This window comes from Stegodyphus dumicola, chromosome 7, assembly GCF_044657685.1.
Source record: "Stegodyphus dumicola isolate Sdum_Otavi_A_Nest chromosome 7, ASM4465768v1".
Classification (NCBI taxonomy): Eukaryota; Metazoa; Arthropoda; class Arachnida; order Araneae; family Eresidae; genus Stegodyphus; species Stegodyphus dumicola.
The window spans coordinates 13,973,754-13,988,801 of record NC_140774.1 but is presented as its reverse complement, the minus strand read 5'-3'; the positions used below and the strand labels follow the sequence as shown (position 1 = coordinate 13,988,801).

The window sequence follows — 15,048 nt, the reverse complement described above, 5'->3', positions numbered from 1 at the left end:
AAATAAAGATCACTTATTGCTGCTTGCTGGCTCTGTCAAAATAATCCTATAATTAATAAATAATAAATTGTCCTCACAATTACGTATGCATCAGAAATTCGAAGGTGAAAATTTGTAGAGACATTAGGTATATTTTGGAAGCAAGCAAGATGAAAAATGAGCTATCCCCTTCGCCAGGAATCGAACCGTGGAACTCTGGAATACCGACCCATCGTGCAGAACCACTACACCACGAAGGCGCGCTAGATTTGCGGGAGAAATACCTTATATACTCCCCCTTTTAAAGGGCGACTTGGGTTTTTAAGGAACACAGTCGCCAAATTGTGGGTGAGGAGAATAATCATCCAACACCCTTTTAGTTCGGGCGCCACTGTAGAGACATAAGATATTTTTTGAAGCAGCCAAGATTAAAAATGAGCTATCGCCTTCCCCGGGAAGCGAACCACGGACCTCTGGAATACCGGCCCAGCGTACAGAACCACCACACCCCGAACGCACGCTAGCAAGATGGTAGAAATACCTCATAACTTTACTTTTAAGATTAGACCCAAATAAATTCTGGAAATGAATTAAGTAAAACTATGTAAAAATTTAGTAGTTTTTTGTAACATGTGCAGGTATTCAAGTATTGGTTAAGCAGTGCAGTGGAGCTTGAAGATGTGGAAGATATGAAACTGCAACTCATTCTGCATAGCCGTATTTATATTTTTTTTGTAGATCAAATTCCCAACTAGTGCAAATAAAGTAACTTGATGTTCCCCTTAAATTATACTTTACCTCAATAAAAAATGTAGCAGATTTTTTTTTTAACATTCACCGAAAGAAAATATAAAACCTGCTTTCTTCAAGAGAATAAAATAATGAAATTTTATTTTTCATGCATAAAAGAAAAACTCATTTTTATTTAAATTAAAATAAAAGAGAAAACATAAGATTTTATATAAGCCCAAGGGATTTGCAAACACATACACGTTTAGAAAGCTTTTTCTAGAGCTTTTGTCTGAAAACGTTTAAAAAGAGCTTATCTTTAGAATTTTCGATTGACAGTCTCATGCAGGAGATAAAAATATCTCGCGGTGGAGAGTAAAATATTTTATTCCATACAGTGCTGCCATTGCTCGCTTTGAAATCTTTGAGGTTTATATAAAAAAATTCGTTAAAATTTTACAAAATAAAAGATAGATAATAAAACAAATCCGAAATTCACAATTCGGGCTTTCAGGTGCTTATATTCGGGTGGAGGAGTACGTTAAACAGAACTGCATGGATCTAGGTACCGTTGTTTTTTCACAATGCGAGAAACATACATACATTCACGCAGATTTTTCATTATTTAATTTCTTTAAATATAATACAGGGCTCAAATACTGGGTGGCAAAAATTTCAAAAATTATTAAACACTTCTAGTGATGCAAGGCAAAATGCTGCTTCGAGACAAATAATTATAAAATTTCGCATTAAAGAACATGAGGCATAGTTTAGGGAAAAGGAAACACAGAAGTCCCCTGTTGCCCAGCATTATTGGCCCGAAAATCACACTTTTCATCTTTTTGCAGCCTAAATTATTTTTTAAAAAAATCTACCATTCGCGAATTAGATTTCCTAGAGTCGTTTCATATTCAAAAAATTCCTTCTGCTCTAGTTAACTACCCTAATTCCAATCCATCTCTACCTTTAGCCTTTAAGGAAATTATGTTTTAGTTTTCTTGTTTCATCAATAGATGGCGGAAATGGATTAACTCCCGTCCAGCCATTCGTATTTTATCTTATCTTTTCACTATATCTTATCTCGTTGATTTGCCCTTTGGCAATTGAGGATGACGGTTCGGTAAAAACCATGGAAACTATTTCTGTGAAAATTTGCAAATACAAGACTGATTTTTGTTGTTTGAAGCTTACTTTTACTTGATTCCATACTCCAAGATCCGAAACTTACTTTAAACTATTTGTCGAGAATAGCCAAACCGATCGATCCTTTAGCTATCTCATCACTTAGAACGTTACAAGGGTTACACCTGCCCCACAGGGAGCAGACTGATATTTCACCCATCGAAAGGGAGGTAAATGTATACACATAGCCAAACTATACAAGGGATTCTGGCACGCACTTTTGGTTTTGGAGCCCTCGTTGACCATTATGTCCATAAAAACATTTTAAACATTTTATTTGACGTCCCCTTCAAAAACACTGGCACTATAAAGGACTGTACAGTTACAAAGCGTAATAACACTGAATCCTGTAAATTAGTTCAGTCAGTCAATAGCGAAAAATGAAGATTTTTGAAAAAAATTACACATCGAATGAGTATGTTAAGTAAGTTTTGTTTGAATGCATTCTTTTTCTCAAGTTGATGATGTTACTTGAGATGCACTCTAAATACGCGACGAGCCGAAAGCCTTCTCGAGAGAATGATGGTAGGGGAAGAGGGATGAGAGACTGTCGAGCCCATCCCCTCCCCGATATGCTCTTTCTCAGAACTGGAAACTCAATTGAGCTAATCCCAAACTGTCACGTATATGGTGTTCAAGGCCCTGGCCAATGACAGGCGCATGCGCATACGACTCGTATGCCACGAGAAACGTCGTGGGCTTGTGCTGACTTTTGTCAGAGAAGCGAGATGGTAATAACAGTTGCAAAACATATATTTCGATAACAATGTAGGCGCTACCTAGTGCGATCTCGGTAGTTCGCGGCTATTTCGATAACATTAACCGATTGATGTATATTCTAAAAACTATCCTTCAAAATAACAAGGGAATGTAAACAATTCAATATAACCTTTACTTGAAACATGTAAATAGGCACTTTTAGAGCATTTTAATTAGGAAAATGCAATAAAAGTTTATAAACTATTCATATGGTGTTTAATATAACAGTTCATTTATAAACGGTTAATAACGTTTCTGAAAATTACTTGACTCCTAATTTTAATACCGAAAGGCACCCCTCACTGTAAGAGAACTTGCCAATGTAAAATTTAAAATCACTTAAAAAAGCAATTAGTTTAACGTAGGTAATTTCCAACAAGTGTTTTATTTCCAAAAAACAAATCTGCAGACATTTTATTTGCTGTTGTAGAAGATGGATGTGTGTCCAATCTCCTCAAAATCAATGGAGTTATAAAAAGATTGTACCAAATTATTATTATTGCTTCCTCGTACGAAGTAAAAAAGAAGTATTGTAATCGCGAAAAATTTCGGGTATCATATTTCAGCGAAAATATCCATTTTGACCGCTATCGAATGCAATTTAACGATGTTTTTGCGTGACATCTGTACGTAAGAACAGAATAAAGGGCTCTTTCTCCCCCCCCAAAAAAATTATAAAACTGATTTAAAATTAATTCTGAAGAGAATTTTTTGTGACGCGTTTGCGTACGTACGTACGTATGTATGTATGCATCTCGCATAACTCAAAAGCGAGTAGCCCCCAGAACGTTCAAATTTTGTTTATAAGACTGCTATAACGTGTAGATGTTCATCTCCTATTTTAGTTCCAAGTCTTCCGCACCAAAAGTATATAAATGAAGCTGAGCCGAGTAACAGTATGAATATATATATATTCGTACTGTTACTCGGCTCAGTGATCTCAGTTTATTTATTCTTATATGCTTGTAAATTGTGCATTTATTGCTTTAAAAATAATTCAGTTATGTTGTTCTTATCTTCCGGTTAAGGTTTTTATGGTTTTAGTAAATCTGTATGCAATATTTGTAGAATTATGCACAATTTAAAAGTCTTTTAAGTGCGGCTAAGCCTAATTATTTTACCACAGCCACATTTGTATATAGAAGCCACATTTGTTTACATTTGAAAGTTTTCATAAAAATGGTTTTGTTGCCAATCTAAAGAAATTAAGCTTCGCAATAACAAAGATACGTGCGAATTAAATCATGCTTAATCCGTTCTGAAATTTATTCGAGGAAAAAAGTGTTTAAGATTTACTTTAATTTTTATTATAGATATGTTGAGTTTTAATTTTTTTCCCTTGTCGCGAAGTGAGAATTGAATTAATTGTACGAGAAATACTCACTCGCCTTTTAAAAACAGTCTCTTTTTTGTTTTGTTTGTTTAATTTCTTTTATACATGGTTTTAGATTTATTATAATTTGAATAGAACATGTGGCAACGATTAGATAATTCTTCAGATGTTATAAATTTTGTGCATTCAGAGTTATAAAATAAATGAGACGTAACGCTGTTAAGTGAACCTAGCGCCAGAATGTCGCTATGGTAAACAAATATACTGAATTTTAAAGAGAGCATTTATTCTATTGTGGTCTATGCGCTATCGATAAAGTATATTTAATTCATTCCAATAATTTTAAACGAAATGCAAGAAAAGATGCTTAAAATTTAATATTTCGTACAAAGAAGTCATCTGGTGTATACATTAGATTTTTTTAATGTAATTTTACATGCGTGAATAAAATCAAAACCAATCTGTTTGGTAACTTAAACTTTTACGTAACGTCATTTCTTTTTAACTTTCCAATTTTTATAATGTATTTTAAAGTAACTTGGCAACATTATCTTTTACTTAGTTACATTATTTCAGGTTAAAAAGTTCATTCTCTGTAATATTTTGATGTTCTTAACCGAATCGTTGATCGCAATAGGTGACGTATTTTCCATATTTTAACATGAAAACATGTGAAACTTTGGCAATTTAATAACAATATCCGAATAATAACAATAATCGGTGTCTACGGTAAATAAACTAAAAGCTCAAGTCCACCATCTTTAAAAACGGGCAGTATTTCTAAAAGCCTAAAAATACATTGGTCCTGAACTTCACCAATAGTCTTATTCTGTAATGCGACTTAACAGTTTAGAAATCTGGGAAATTTCATTTTATCATGTGACTAACTGAAAAAAAAAGGCATATTTGTTATTCTAAATGAACTATTTTTTTTTTTTTTTTTAATGTTAAAGTAGCTATAAAAATAATACAAGTAACTGCGACTGAACTAGGAACTGGCTCCAAGAATACGCAAGCCCAATCAAAATTGACATTCTGTTCATCTTCTGAAAGTTAAACAGACACACCTTCTTTTTCAACCATTTACAGTCAAGGTCATACAGATCGGCAGAAGATCGAAAGCTCGAATTACAAATAAGCATATATTTCTCTTACACGAAAGCGGTTTTGCATTTTGAAGTAATAAACAGAAATGACACAAAAAAATTCATCTTGGAGATTTTGCTGTTTTCAAAATGAACAAATCTGAGTGTCATAATTGCCATTCTGAATAATTTGCGAAAAAGACATTTTTTATGACGCAGTTTTCACTCTCGATGCTGGGAGAATGAAATTCCTCTACGGGTACCTGCAGTTGGTTACCTGCAGTTTTCGCAGTTAGCCTAATTCCTATCAAGTCTGCTTTATATTGAATATTTGAATTCTTGTATGTCATATTTGAATATTACTTTTTATAATATAAACAGAAAATTAGAAATTAAAAGTAAGTGCAAGATTAATTAGAAAAAGAAAGAAAATCGAAAGTGATTCATTTTTACACTCTTGTACGAAGCACAAAGGAAGTATTGCAAAATACTCATTTTGACAGGTATCAAATGCAATTTAACGATGTTTTTGCGTGACATCTATACGTAAGTATAGAATCTTTTCTCCACCCAAAAAATTATAAAACTGACTTAAAATGAATTCTGAAGAGAATTTTTCGTGGCGCCCGTGCGCACGAACGTATCTCACATAACTCAAATATGAGTAACCTCAGAACGTTGAAATTTTGTGTATAGAACTGCTATAACATTTAGATGTGCACCTCACATTTTGGCTGCAATCGGCAGCACCAAAAGTATATAAATATATGTATATATACATCTACATGTATATATATCCACTCTGTTACTCGATTTAGTGATTTTATTTTCTTTACTCTTATATATTTGTAAAATAGAGTATTTTTTGCTTTAAAAAATAATTGAATTATCTTGTTCTTATCTTCCGGTTAAGGTTTAATTCCGGTTTTTATGCCTTTAATAAATCTGCATGGAATATTGGTAGAATTATCAACAATTTAAAAGTTGTTTAAGTGCAGCTAAGCCTAATTGTTTTTACCACGGCCTGAATTATTTTTAAAGCCTAATTGTTTTTACCATATTTTTATATATATATATATATATATATATATATGCAAGATAAAAATATATGAATCAGAATTATAATATAACTATTAACATTAATTCTTCCTCTCTATTCTAAAATCGTAATAACTTCTCTGCATTGCGTCATTTCTAGATCACTCTATAATTAAGAACTGAAACTGCCGTTGTAAACCAAAACTTTTCTCTTCGCGTGCTTCCATCTTTCATAACTACGTACTTCAGCTTTTGCTCGCTACTGTGCTAAGATGTGATTTTGCTGGCTTGCTTTCTATCCCAACAATATCAAAAATGTAAATCTTCTGTGGAAAGGCACGACTAGAGTGCCAAGTGATTGTGGCCACAAATATCAATTGGAAATAAAAATGGAATTAAAACTGCTTCGACTGCCAAGTTTTTTAGATATTACCAAGTTAGCATTACTAGCATACTACGCAATCAAAATCTTCTTCAATATGGGTCTCATCACGCATCTACAGTGTTCCGTCTTTTCCTTTGCTTTTATTATGACAATTAAGTCGACAGGATAGTTTCCTGCAGCCTGAAACCTCAATGGAAAATTTAGTTCAGCTCTTCAAATCATCGTTTTGTGATAAATCCAAGATAATGTGAAAGAAGTGAATCATCAAATTTGTTTTTTCAGTGTTTAAAAAATAACAGATCATTCTTCTGCTGTGGTGTTTTGCAAGTGCTTCAAAAAATAATCATGCGTAGTGTTTACAGATTGAAAGTAATCTCTCGATAAATTGAGAAGTTCGAATGCCTAGTAAAAAGAAAATCATCAGTGAGTTACCGTTTAGGAATTGAGCATTACAGCGGGTTCAAGGTCGATCTGAGTTAGTGTTTTTCAAGTATGTGCCATAGAAAATTATTTGCACTTCCGCTTTTTCAACAGCTCAAAAATTATTACATTCGTGTGAATCTAGCTCAGGAACTAAATTATTTAATATGTTACGAATTCTATAATGTTCTAATATGTTCTAATATGTTCTAGAGTTTTCATTTAAACTTTGATTAACAATTTCTGCAATTTGTTTTAAGAAAATCTGAAATTCTTGTTCATTAATTTTTCTAATTTTTCATAATTATGTGTAGGCAAATTAAGTAATTAATTTTAAGTTATTTAAACTATTCATAGGGAAGGGTATTAAGATAAGTTTTTATGTTTTTGAAATTTTGTTGAGAATTTTTAATACGAATTTTATAATTATTCTAAAAATAAAGATGTTAAAATTAAGTGAAATTAGTACAGATAAGTAATATGAAATTATGGTAAATGCATGTTAAAATTTATGGTTTATTGTGTGTTAAGTATGGTATGATGAGGGTGTACTGGTTCCTTCAACAGAGGCTTGTAATTACCTCTGTACAGTTGTTCCTTTTACCCTCTTCAAGTAAGATAATGTTGGAGGCTCTCATTTTATGAGTGCTTGTAATTTCTTTATATTATTATTATATTTTTTTATTATGGAATGTATTAGTGCAGTTTTCAAAGGCCAGTTACCTTAATGCAAGGAACGGAGGCCTTTTCAAGTAACTGCCTAGGCACCCTGGGCCACCAGTGCATAGAACACACTGGTTAGCTGAAGAGGACAGCCCTACTGATGGATATGGTTTGTTTAGAAGTATTGCGAGGCCTCCCAGTTTGGTAAAATACAGGAATTGTAAGTGAAAGGTGATAACGGTGAAACCATAAATTCTGAAAATCTTAATCCTATTATTTATGATGTTAAATTATAATTTATCAGTATGGAAATAAGTATCATAAATATTTATGTGCATTACATTTTATTATAAGTAATGATTGTGTAAAAGTTTATTTTGTGATATTCTGTAATAACAAGAACCTTCCCTGAAGAATTATGATTATGTGAATTCTCAAACAAAAAGACTTTTGGACTGAAATGCTGAAAAATTCAATAGGACTCTAAAAGTTAAAAATTTATTTAAAAAAAATTGATCTTTATAAATTATACTTTACAGAACAAAAATTTGATGACTTATGTGATTTTTTTTTAAACATTTGCTAGTGCTTTAACTCTTTCTCTTTAAAAAGGCTTCTCTGTCGCTACGCCTTTTTCTTTTTGAAGGGGGGAATATGTAAGATAAAAAATATATGAATGAAAATTATAGTTTAAACTATAAACATTAATTCTTCCTCTCTATTCTAAAATCGTAATAACTTCTCTGCATTGCGTCATTTCTAGATCACTCTATAATTAAGAACTGAAACTGTCGTTGTAAACCAAAACTTTTCTCTTCGCGTGCTTCCATCTTTCATAACTACGCACTTCAGCTTTTGCTCGCTACTGTGCTAAGATGTGATTTTGCTGGCTTGCTTTCTATCCCAACAACATCAAAAATGTAAATCTTCTGTGGAAAGGCAAGACTAGAGTGCCAAGTGATTGTGGCCACAAATATCAATTGGAAATAAAAATGGAATTAAAACTGCTTCGACTGCCAAGTTCTTTAGATATTACCAAGTTAGCATTACTAGCATACTACGCAATCAAAATCTTCTTCAATATGGATCTCATCACGCATCTACAGTGTTCCGTCTTTTCCTTTGCTTTTATTATGACATATATATATATATATATATATATATTTTTGAAATTTAGCAGATTAATGGATTTGTTTAACGATGTTTTTGCGTGACATCTATACGTAAGGATAGAATCTTTTCTCTCCCCAAAAAATTATAAAACTGACTTAAAACTGACTTTTTTTAATATATATATATATATATATATATATATATTTGAAACTTAGCAGATTAATGGATTTGTTGCCAATGTAGAGGAAGCAAGTTTCGCAACAGCAAAAACAACGCCTTCTTTTATTATTGCGAATTAAGTCACTCTTAATCATTTCGTAAATTTATTCGAGGAAATAAGTGTTTAAGATTCACTTCGTAATTTTTAATATAGATATTTTAAGTTTTTATGTATTTTTGCCTTTTCGCGAAGGGAGAACTGAATTACTTGAATCACAAATATTGAATCGTCTGTAAAAAAAAATTTTTTTTTTTTTTTTTAAATGTTGTTTGTTTAATTTCTTTTATACATCGTTTTAGATTTATTATAGTATTTGAATACAGCATGTGGCAAGGATTAGATAATTCTTCAAATGATATAAATTTTGCACTTTCTGAGTTATAAAATGAAAGAAATGTAACGCTGTTAAGTGAACCTAGCGCCAGAGTGTCGCTATGGTAAATAAATATAGTGAATTTTAAAGTGTGCATTTGTTCTGTTGTGGTTTATGCGCTATCTACGAAGTAGATTTAATTCAGTCCAATAAGTTTAAATGAAATGCAAGAAAAATGCGTATAATTTTGTATTCCGCGCAAGGAAATCATGTGGTATACACATTAAATGTTTTCATGTCCTACGCATTTATTTGTTAAGGTTTCCATGCTGTTTCTGTGCATCACAGGTTAGCAATCTGCTCTTGGATTTACTCCTGCGACACATATTTTTTCTCTTTTTAGCTTTATTAAGCCACGCACTTACGCCACTTGAAAGTTAAGAGCAAAATCACGAAACAATTTAAAACAGCATATCTTCATAATTTTATAATATATATATATATATATATCATGATTTTAATGAGTTCAGCTACCGTCGTTTCTCAAAAATATTTAATATTTCTAATAGTCATTTCGTGATTTAAATCTAATAGTCATTTCGTGATTTAAATGTACTTTTATTGAAATCAATGAGATTTAGAAAGTAAGAAAAAAAATATTTAAGAACTGCGTGTATTGCTTTTCAATCAATTGTATCGCTACTTAAGAAAAGAAAGATTTGAAATTTGTATATCTTATGCTTTTCTGAATCGCAACATGCGTGGAAACTAAGTATCGTATCTGATGCAATGGCAACGTATTGCTTTCATATAGCCGAATTTGCCGATTGAAATTGAAATAAAAAAGTTACATTTTGCCGAATGGCAACAGTCTCAAAAGCAGAAGATAAAAATGTTTACTTTCGAACAGAATTGCCACTTTTCACTTTCAAATCATCGAGTTTATGGAACAAATATTCTTTAAATTGCAACAAAATATGAAATAAATCGAAAATAAATGCGAAATTTAAAGTTTGAGCTTCGTGTTGTCCATACTTGGGTGTAGACCTACTTGTATTAAAGTTTTGATGGCTCTAGGTACTATAGTTTTTCAGTAGTTCGAGGAGCATATGCACACTGCGCAAAAAAAAAAAAAAAAAAAAAAAGGAGGGGTAGCTTTTTTATATCTCCCGTTCTACTGGGCCGATTGACAAAATTCAAATTGCGCTTTTCCTGTCTCGAAAGCACGACCTGAGATATGTATTAGATTTATATATAGCATTGTTCTAATATAGGTATTTTGACACAAAATCGGACATTTTCTGAAAGAACAAGAGTTCAGAAGTCCATTTACGGTTAAACTGCCACAAGTGGATTATATATCACGGAATATCGCAAAGTATAACTGGAGTAAAATCACACTAACAGAAACCTTAAAATTATGGTAAACTACAGCTTGACATAGATTTGAGTCCCAACCTATGGATTTCGAGGGTGATCAGACACATGTCCTTCTTCCTCAGAGTGCGTTTGGGTTACTGGTTACTCCAATATGACAAAAAAACACGACCACTATCTGCCTAAGGGGAAGGATGTCTTCTCGAAGAACTTTCTGAGGAAAGCTGGTTCGTATTGACGTTACAAATAGAGAAAATCATAAAAACAGCCGACTAGACACACCGTTCAACCTGGTCTAATTATCAGTATATAGCTCTTTCACACGCTTGGCTGCTGCTGATGCTTTTCAAAAGAGGAAAACAAAATAATGACAGTTTAAGGATACATTTCGCTATAGTTTTCAGGGCAAATATACGAAGACTATCTCCACAAAGGTCTAGAGGATCTTTTAAGAGGAATTACCTCCTATTGAAGTTATGTGTTCAGAAAATCACGAAACAGGAGAGGTGATCACAAATCCAATACGCAACAAAGAGAGTAGAAACAAAATCATCAAAAATATGAAAATGCTTTGAATATGTACACGCTTCAGAAGCCGATTTAAAGTCTGAATTATACCTGAAATATAGGATTTAAAACTTGAAGTATTTTACAGTGCATTTAAAATGGCTGTTAAGCATTTTTTAAAGCTTTATAAATTGCAACTTGCTCCGTAATATAAACGCAGAACAATTTTAGTCACTTTGGGGGGGGGGGGGGGATACTTTACTGCCAGTGCTTTTAGTATGCGATTTTAATTTTTGTTAATTATAATACAATTATATAAAGAAATCAGGAAGTCAAAAAATTGTTGTATAATTAGCTCGCTTAATGGGTTAAGAACTATACATTCCGAAAACAAAAATTCAAGCATCCGAAACATGACCACATTTTGCATACAGGTCGAACATGAAACCCGAGTGAGCGTCCGTCGATAGCTCAGTTGGCAGAGCGGTGGACTGTAGCGGTAGTAATGCAGTAATCCATAGGTCGCTGGTTCGACTCCGGCTCGACGGAAACTTTAATTTTTGCAAGTTTGCTTTTATTTATTGATTCGTTCAGAAACTCTATAGATTTAAATAATTTATTAGTAAATTTTACCTCGTTGACTCTCCTATCAAATGTTTTACTCATGTTTATTATAAAATGCATGAAGTGTATTCTTGAAATTCTTTTATAAAATATTTTAAAAGATGCTTAGCGGTTTATTAGTTGGAATTTGAACTATTTTGAATGATTCATAGGGAATTAGTGACAAGATTTTAGTTTCCGAAGTGTCAGTCGGTGATTTTGCTTTGCCGTTTATTAGTTGGAATTGTAAATATTTTGATTTTTTTACATGGAATTAATGACACGGTTTCGGTTTCTGAAATATCCGTACATAGCTCAGTTGGCAGAATGATGCACTGTAGAGGTACTTACACAGCAATCGATGGGTTCCTGGCTCGACGGAAATTTTGTTTCTTCAAAGCTGAAATTTTCTTTTATTTTCTGTTTGCTGAAAATCCATAGATTGAAATCAGCGATTCTTAACCGGTTGTACGCAAAAGAAAAATAGGTGGTACGCAAAGAATCAAAGCATTTTTAACTATTAAATTAAAACATCTCATGAAGAAAAAGAAAAATTGATAGAAATTTCCTGTCATCGAACTCTAACTAAAGATTTTAAAAATGATACACTTGTGTAACTTTTTGCTGAATCAAAAAAAAAAAAAAAAAAAAAAAAAAAAAAAATTTAAAGGCGTTCCGGCGAATCATGCGTGCCAGACCGCAGACTAGTCGAGCAGGCGGCTCTTTAAAATAAAAAAATCTGATGTGTACACCACATGACTTCCTTGTACGGAATATTAAATTATACGCGTTTTCTTCTTGCATTTTATTTAAACTCATTGGATTGAATTAAGTCTACTTCCTCGAGAGCGCATAAACACAAGAGAATAAATGCACTCTTTAAAATTCACTATATTTGTTTAACATAGCGACACTCTGGCGCTAGGTTCACTTAACAGTATTATATTTCGTTCATATTATAACTCCGAATGCACAAAATTTATATCATTTAAAGAATTATGTTTCACATGTTCTATTCAAATACTATAATAAAGCTAGAACGATGTATAAAAGAAATTAAGCAAACAAAACAAAAAAGAAATAATTTTTCACAGACGATTGAGTATTTTTCATTTAATTAATTCAGTTCTCACTTTGCGAGAAGGCAAAAATGCATAAAAACTCAAAATATCTGTATTAAAAATTACGAAGTAAATCTTAAACACTTATTTCCTCGAAAAAATTCCAGAAAGGATTAAGCATGATTTGATTCGCAATCATAAATGAATGCGTTATCTTTGTTGTTGCGAAGCTAAGTTTCTCTAGATTGGCAACAAATCCACTAGTCTCCTGTTTCAAATGTAAACATGAATGGCCGCCATAAAAAAAAAAAAAAAAAAAAAAAGGCTTAGCAGCACATAGACAACTTTAAAATTGTTGATAATTCTAAAAATATTGCGTACAGATTTACTAAAGGCATAAAAACCTTAACCGGAAGATAAGAACAACATAATTCAATCATTTTTGAAGCAAAAAATGTACAATTTACAAACAGAAACTAAGATCACTGAGCCGGGTAGCAGAGTGGATATATATATATATATATATATATAAATGTATTTATATACGTTTGGTGCGGCCGATTGCAACCAAAATACGAGTTGCACATCTAGATGTTATAGCAGTCCTATATACAAAATTTCAACGTTCTGAGTCTACTCGTTTTTGAGTTATGCGAGATACGTACGTACGTTCGTACATACGTTCGTACAGACGCCACGCAAAATTCTCTTCAGAATTCATTTTAAAGCAGTTTATAATTTTTTTGGAGGAAAAGAATCTTTTACTCTGTTCTTACGTACATATATCACGCAAAAACATCGTTAAATTGCATTCGATAGCGGTCAAAATGGATATTTTCGTTCAAATATGCTGCCTGAAACTTTTCGCGATTATAATACTTCTTTCTGACTTCGTACAAGGAAGTAAAAATGAAAAATAAATAAATAACGTTGGTACCAAAATAAATGTTAAATAATAAGCAATCTTTTACTCATTAAGACACTGTACAACAAACTTTACTAAAAGTTCTTTTTAGCACCAGAGGGGCTATTAATCTCGAAACTCACTTTTTGTCCGTATCACCTTTTAAATTAATGACACCAAATGTTATTGACATGTATTACTTTTAAAGGAATTAAATAATGAAGATTCTGTCTGTGTATGTATATTCCTCAACAGGAGAGATGAAAAATAAGCAACTCCTTCGCCGGGAATTGAACCACGGACCTTTGGAATACGCGCCCAGCGTGCAGACCACCACACCACGAGTACACGCTAAGAAGGCGGGAGAAATACCTTATAGTCTAACACAACTCATTAAACATTTCTGGGTAAGGCGTGCAAAAATTTTCTTTACCTCTCACAAAATGTCCTGTTGTTTCTTCATTTCGATCCATCTTCATTACAAAACCAGAGATTTCCTGTGCCTTTTTTAACAATTTGTTTAAATTCTACGTTAAGGGTTCTTCATCGTCTTCAGTATCGCTGTTTTCACCTTCGGCTGGTGTTATAAGATTGCAGATTTCGGTGTTCTTAAGTAACATAAATTATACTCAAAATCTAAAAGACTATACATGAATTTTTCCTATGTCTTATAAGTACCACAGAGACAAGGAAATGATGTAAAGAACCCTTTTATTAACTCAAAGTTAAAAGACGGCACCAATTTATGCTTACAGGAGCCACCAGTTACGGCTTAACTCATAAATAATGGATTAAATAAAACTAAGAAAGTACTTTTGTCTAACGGGTTCACAACTGAAATAATGCACAAACTGCTTCTGAAATGAGGTTGAAGTAAATAAGATTTATGACGAGAATAACTCAACGTCGCAGAATACTATTCGCAAGAGAATCAAAGTAACAATGTGGCCTTTAAACAGGTATAACATACTATGATTCTACTCACTAAATTTTTCCTTTAAATGGTCTCTTTCTATTTCATTTGAATATTACGCGTTTATAGTCTGGCCGGAAAATGGAAATGGAGGAGATAGGATAGTCAATTAACATAAAATAACTGGTTAAATAACTTAATTGATAACTTCTAAGACCATCCAAGCCTTCTTTTGTTATTTCACAATTGTCATTTTCGACTACTTCTTGAATTTTTTTCTTCTCCCACACATGAAAATACTTCGCGCCTCTTGTGTTTCAATTTATACTGTTTCTTTGGCTTCATTTTCCATCAATGAAAATTCTTAAAATTGTTGACAACCTCTGCCTAGATGTCATACTTTCAAGCATTCATTGTTGATGAATTCATTTGCAAGTTTAGTCATTTCTATGTGCGGCCTTATG

At 32.4% G+C, this 15,048-nt stretch overlaps 1 protein-coding gene and 1 non-coding gene across 2 annotated transcripts in view; one reads left to right on the top strand and one right to left on the bottom strand.

Moving 5' to 3' along the window:
• The window catches only part of LOC118192181 (ornithine decarboxylase 1-like), a 77,475-nt gene that overhangs the window by 44,814 nt on the left and 17,613 nt on the right, over positions 1 to 15,048 (bottom strand). The gene's annotated exons all lie outside the window — the stretch shown is intronic.
• TRNAY-GUA (transfer RNA tyrosine (anticodon GUA)) lies at positions 11,564 to 11,652 on the top strand. The gene is given in 2 exon segments: positions 11,564 to 11,600; positions 11,617 to 11,652. It is a non-coding gene; the product is annotated as a tRNA-Tyr (tRNA).